Source organism: Humulus lupulus, chromosome 7 (genome assembly GCF_963169125.1).
Source record: "Humulus lupulus chromosome 7, drHumLupu1.1, whole genome shotgun sequence".
Lineage (NCBI taxonomy): Eukaryota > Viridiplantae > Streptophyta > Magnoliopsida > Rosales > Cannabaceae > Humulus > Humulus lupulus.
In genome coordinates, this window is record NC_084799.1 from 129,237,992 (window position 1) to 129,243,550 (window position 5,559).

The following is a 5,559-nucleotide window of genomic DNA, read 5'->3' on the forward strand; positions in this document are numbered from 1 at the left end:
TATTAGGAAATAATCAATAAGAAATAATTATTATGTGTTTGGGAAATAATATTTAACAATATGTTTTTTTTTAACATTTTATTTTTATTTTTTAAATGTTATATCATATACATAATATATACCTAATCCTAATAAGCTAATAGATCTGCCGCCGCCTCCTTCCTTCTTCTTCAGCCTCCTTCCTTCTTCTTCAACAGAAAAACTCAGCCTTCTTCTTCTTCTTCTTCAACAAAAAAACTCAGCTGCCTCCTTCCTTCTTCTTTTTCTTCTTCTTCAACATAAAGAACTCAGCCCTTAGCCACTCATCATCAACAGTTGTGGACGACGACCGACGGTGGCGCAAATCTTCGGGCTGGGTGGTTCTCGGCGATGGCGGCGGATTCAAGCGACGCAAGGGCGAGAACTTTCGGGCTGGGTGGTTCTCGGCAACGACTACGGCTTCGAGCGACGCAGGGGCGACGACTTCAAGCTTCGGCCGACGCATGCTCGGTCTAGGTGGTTCTTCTCGCCGATGGCTTCGGGTGACGTAGGGGCTCATCGGTGCAAGGCTGGGGCTCGACGTCGACGGCGACTGGTGGTTCTCGGCGCCTCCGTCCACCACGGTAGTTATTCAGAAATATTTGTTATATATATATATTGATTTAATATTTTTTCAATATATAAATGTTATTTCTGAATTATATATATATTGATTTAATATTTGTTTAATATATAATGTTATTTCTGAATTATATATATATATTGATTTGAATTTTATTTTGGGTATGCTTTTAGTGTATAGATAATAATTTCAGATTATCAAGTGTATGTTTTTAGTGTATAGATTAATATTTCAGATTCAATTTATTTTATTTTGGGTATGTTTTTAGGGTATATTAATAGTTTTGGTATTTTTGTGTTTCATTTTCAAATTAGTTAATGTTTAACTAATATGTTGTGTTTGTTTCTGGACTGTCTGATTTTGTTTATATGTTGTGTTTGCAGGTTTTTAAAATTTGGGGATGTCCGATTTGCAGTTGATATGCTGCCGGTTTTTCTAAGAAAATTTATGGACTCATGTAGATTTAATTATATAAAATTGTTGTTTATCTTTAGAATTAATTAGAATGGCTGTTAATTGTTGCGTCTCATTGAAAATAATGTACAAATTTTGTTATTTTAATTTATAAGTTTTCAGATTTTTATATAAATGTTTCATTTAAAAAGTTATTTTTAATTTAAAATAAAAATAAATTATTTTTAAAAAACTAAAAATAAAATTTTTCAGGACTAGCAATGTGAGTCCTAAAAATTTAATTAAAGGCACTCAACCAGATTTTTTAGGACTCGCAAAAACATTCTTTTAGGACTCGCTAAAAACTTAATTAAAGGCACTCAATCAGATTTTTTAGGACTCGCATTGCGAGTCCTAAAAAACCTTAGTTTTTAAGGCTCTCAAATAGAGGACTCGCGCCCCGCGAGTCCTAAAAAAATTTTTAGGACTCGCAATGCTAGTCCTAAAAAACCGTTTTTGTAGTAGTGTTACATCACGACCTGTAGGCCGTGTACTTGAAAAATTAAAAGAAAAACAAATTACAGATTACGAGGCTGGTGGATCTTGAGGGGTGTCCTGGTCGACGACATCTGTAGCTTCATTGTCCACCCCGTCCAAGCCAATTGCCAAGGAGATTTTGGGTGAGGCAGGTACCCTTACTCTCTCTTCTTCCGCCAATCGAGCAACGCAGCGCGCTATCTCAACATGCCTAGCGCACTCGGGAAGGTAGCTGAACTCAACCCCTGATTGTGTTTCCAGAAGTCATAAAAACACTTACCCATGGCGTTCTTGTACCTTTCCAAATTGCTGGCGTTGGCTTTTTCAAGCTCCTTGATCCGGCCCTCCAAGGTTTTAGTGTCTTGTCTACTCGCAGCCAATTCCTGCTCGAGCTTTTGAGCCTCGCGATAGTTGATACGGTTAGACTCCTTGAAGTTGTCTTTTTGCTCGATGGCCATATCCAGAGCAGTCTACTTCTCCCTTAGCTCTGCAACCAGTTTATTCTTCTCCTCAAGCACCATCTCAAGTTATTCAGCGTATTTTGCTTCGACAGCTTTGAGATCATCAATGTACCGTTGCTCCAAAGTCTTAGACTGCTCGGTGACGGCACCCAAGCGGAGCCGACCGACAGTAAGGGTTAGAATTGCCTGCGATTAGAGCAAAGGTTAGACTGACTGTAGAGTATAAAAGGGGCTGTCTCCATAGAAAAAGATGACTTACACTGGCAAACTCATTCAATGCGTGGGTTAGGATCTAGCCGACGTCCATTGTCTCCGTCGAAGCCATCGCCTCTCAGCAGCATTCGTGCTTCAAAATTTTTGCGACCCTGTCTTTGACCAATCTTAAGGCGCGACTAGATATGTCCCTCCCTATGGAAGCAGGACCAGCCTGCTGAGTTTGGTTGGTTGAGGCCGGTGGAGACGGTTTCGACCCAGTAAAAGCAGGGGGAGTCGGCTACTCGAGAGGAGAAGGAGGTGGTGTTGCATTGGCTGAGGGTTCGTTTGCCGCGGGGCCTGCAGTACGGGCTTTCTTGGCCTGAGGCATTTTATTGCTTTCCCCGGGATGCCTCTTGCTCGTTTTCTTTTTGTTCGAGGGAGCTTCGGGAGCCTCAGGGGCACTGTATATGTCGAACACGTACTCAGAGTCCATGTCTGCAAGAGAAGCAAATACACGAACAATGAGATAGTATAAATGATTATGTTATGTCAGGTTAAGAAACAAAGAAAATTGTAAGTGAAATACTCGAGCTATCATTACTGGTCGCTACATTATATACTCTACTAGTCTTACACTCACTCTCTGACATGAAGAAGTCTGAATCTAAATTTGGAGCGTACTTAAAATTGTCATCCTCGTCAAATAAGTGATAGGGAATTGGAAAGCTATCTAAGAGTGAGAGATCAATACCGTTCTCATCCGAAGATTCGTTGAGGGGCTCGAGAGGTTCGGTGGCCTTCTTTTTTCCTTTTCCCGTTAGGGTGGGGGGAGCAGTAGCTCGCGGGATGCTAGAGGGTTCCATGATTGTTACTTAAGTGGCCCTCCTCGGAGGGGGTTGTACCACATCTGGGTGCTGCTCGGGAACCTCTCCGCCAGTGGCACTCCCCACCGTTGACTCCCTCACATCCTGATGAGGGGCCAAAAGGCCGACTAGTCTCAGATTGGCCTCCATGACCAGCTATTTGACGCTTTTCTCTATGTTGGTCATGCTGGCCAGGAGGGCTGATCGCATCTCCATGTCTGGAGTAAGGTTTGGTCGCAACCTTGGGCCTGATACGCACTAAATTTCTAAGGAAAATGCAGCAAAAAATTGAAGAAAGATTGACGACTAGTGGTATAAATACCTTACCTCCTTGAGTGAAGACCAAGTTGTTCGCGACCATGTCAGTCGACAGGAAATACTCCTGATGGTACTTCCCCACGTTGGAGATATGAGTGGTGTCAGACAGGAAATTGTGACCTGTCTCCTGGTGACAAAAGTGGAAAAACCCCGTGTTTTCTTGGTTGGGGTTGGATTTCAGGTCAAATAGATAGTTGACCTCATGTGGAGTGGGGACAGGCCATTTTTGTGGCTATAAAGGATATAGAGTGCAGCAAGCATTCTATATCTGTTGGGAGTTATTTGAAAAGGGGCGACCCCGAAGTAATTGGCCACCCCCTGAAAAAAAGGATGAAGAGGCAGGGTCGCTCCTGCCTCAATGTGATACCTCGACCAGGCGCTGAAGGCTCCTCCAGGCAAGTTTGCCCGTTGGTCTTGAGTGGGTTGAACTAATGTCACCCCAGGGAGTCCATATTTTTTGATGTAATTAGCGATCATCCTGATCGTTACCCGGCTGACAGGTGCGATGTACCATTCAACATCTGGTTGAACAGTGTTTTGGGGCTGAGCATGAGTTTGAATATTTGGGTCGGGGATATTCCTTTCCCGACTGCTAGTCGAGGGAATTCCAGCCCAAGGAGTGGGCTGGTTTGAAGGTTTGGAGGATTTCTTTTTCTGGGCTGTGGATTTTACTCTACCCATGGCTGGAAAGTTTTTCTGAGGTCTATTGGGTGGGGTTCGAGAAAAAGGAATCTCTAGCACCAGCTACGACAGATGCTCCTCGTCTTCAAGTAATTGGGCAAGCAAGTCATCGTCGATAGGCTTCTCACCTCCGCAATGATCTTGCATGAAGAGCTGCGAACAGAGAAAGGGGGAAGTGAGAACGTAAAGCCTAAAAATCTGTGTTGAAACTTAGAATAATGTTACTCGCATATAAAAGTGAAGATTTTATACGACCAGTAGCATTCTAGCAAAAACACTAAGTTCTATACGAGCAGTTTGAAAAATAGATTGAAAAGCGAAAGTAAAATGTTTTTCAAGAAAAAGCTTTTTGGACTCTGAAGGGGCGGGAAAAACCTAGTTTTTCAACTAGCCTAAAAGTCAAATTTTTACTTCGATTTTACGCCCTAAACCTACAATCTCGACTACCAAACTTGCTCTTAACCCCTACAAGACATTGTTTCATCACCCTTTCAAGCGTTGGTTAATATTCCCAATCTCCGCAAAACAGTTTCAGTCAAGAACTCATAAATCAGGAATAGAGACAAACAAGTATTGCATGGTATATTAACAAATGAAAGGTTCGAAGAAACATACTTGTATGAAAGATAGAGTGAAGTTCTGAGGCACTAAGTTGATTTGGCTAGGCAAGAGCTTCGTGATCTGTCTGAGTTTCTGGGTTTCCAGAAGTATAGCTCCTGGTTCTTCAATTTCTTAAAGATAAAGTTAAAGTGTAAAAAGTAAAAACTGATTCTGAAGGGTCATTTATATTAGCCGAGGAGCAGTTACCAAGATAATCATAAAGGGTAACTTTCCAAGGCATGGGGAAGTGTGATAGCCATCAGACAAGTTATTGGGAAGCCGAAAAGACTTGATTGGACATGATTTATCACCTTTTTTCGAGAAAGTATGGGCGGCTCTGACAGATTTCGTGGGGTATTCGAAGATTCAATTTCCTAAGTTGACTTATTGCTAGTCGCAATAAATAAACTTGGGGGGATGGCTGCAGATGATGTGGCAAGGATTTCTCACACGTAGTTGACACGTGGCAGAAGTACTGCTCGACTATCGACCAGAACCACATCGCTTCGCCAGGGGTTAATTTTTAGATACGACCAGGCTGGTCGGACAACCTGATTTATTTCCTTCTTAAACTGTAATCTTATAATAATTGCATGGAATATTTCTTCATTATTATCTTGATACGTGATTATTAAGGAAAGATAGGGCACGTTGGCATATGTAACCTTCCTTGAGCCTATAAATATACATGAAATAGCTCAAGGAAGGGACTTTTGATTCCTGAATCTTTTTGCTAAGATAGAGAAAAAGAGAGAGCTATAGTGCAATTATCCATTATTTTATTGTATTTCTTCCAAGGTTTGTGAAACTCAAGAACCCTAGTTCTTTGATCACTGCCATGAGATTCAATCTTAATAATAGCACTAAGTGGACGTAGGTCATTACCATCTTTTGGGGCCGAACCACTATA

The 5,559-nt window shown here is 41.7% G+C and overlaps 1 long non-coding RNA gene across 1 annotated transcript; it reads left to right on the top strand.

Moving 5' to 3' along the window:
• The first annotated feature begins 214 nt into the window (after nt 1-214).
• Nucleotides 215-1,162, top strand: LOC133789904 (uncharacterized). Its single transcript, XR_009873777.1, has 2 exons — nt 215-602; nt 985-1,162. It is a non-coding gene; the product is annotated as an uncharacterized LOC133789904 (long non-coding RNA).
• Nucleotides 1,163-5,559: the final 4,397 nt, after the last annotated feature.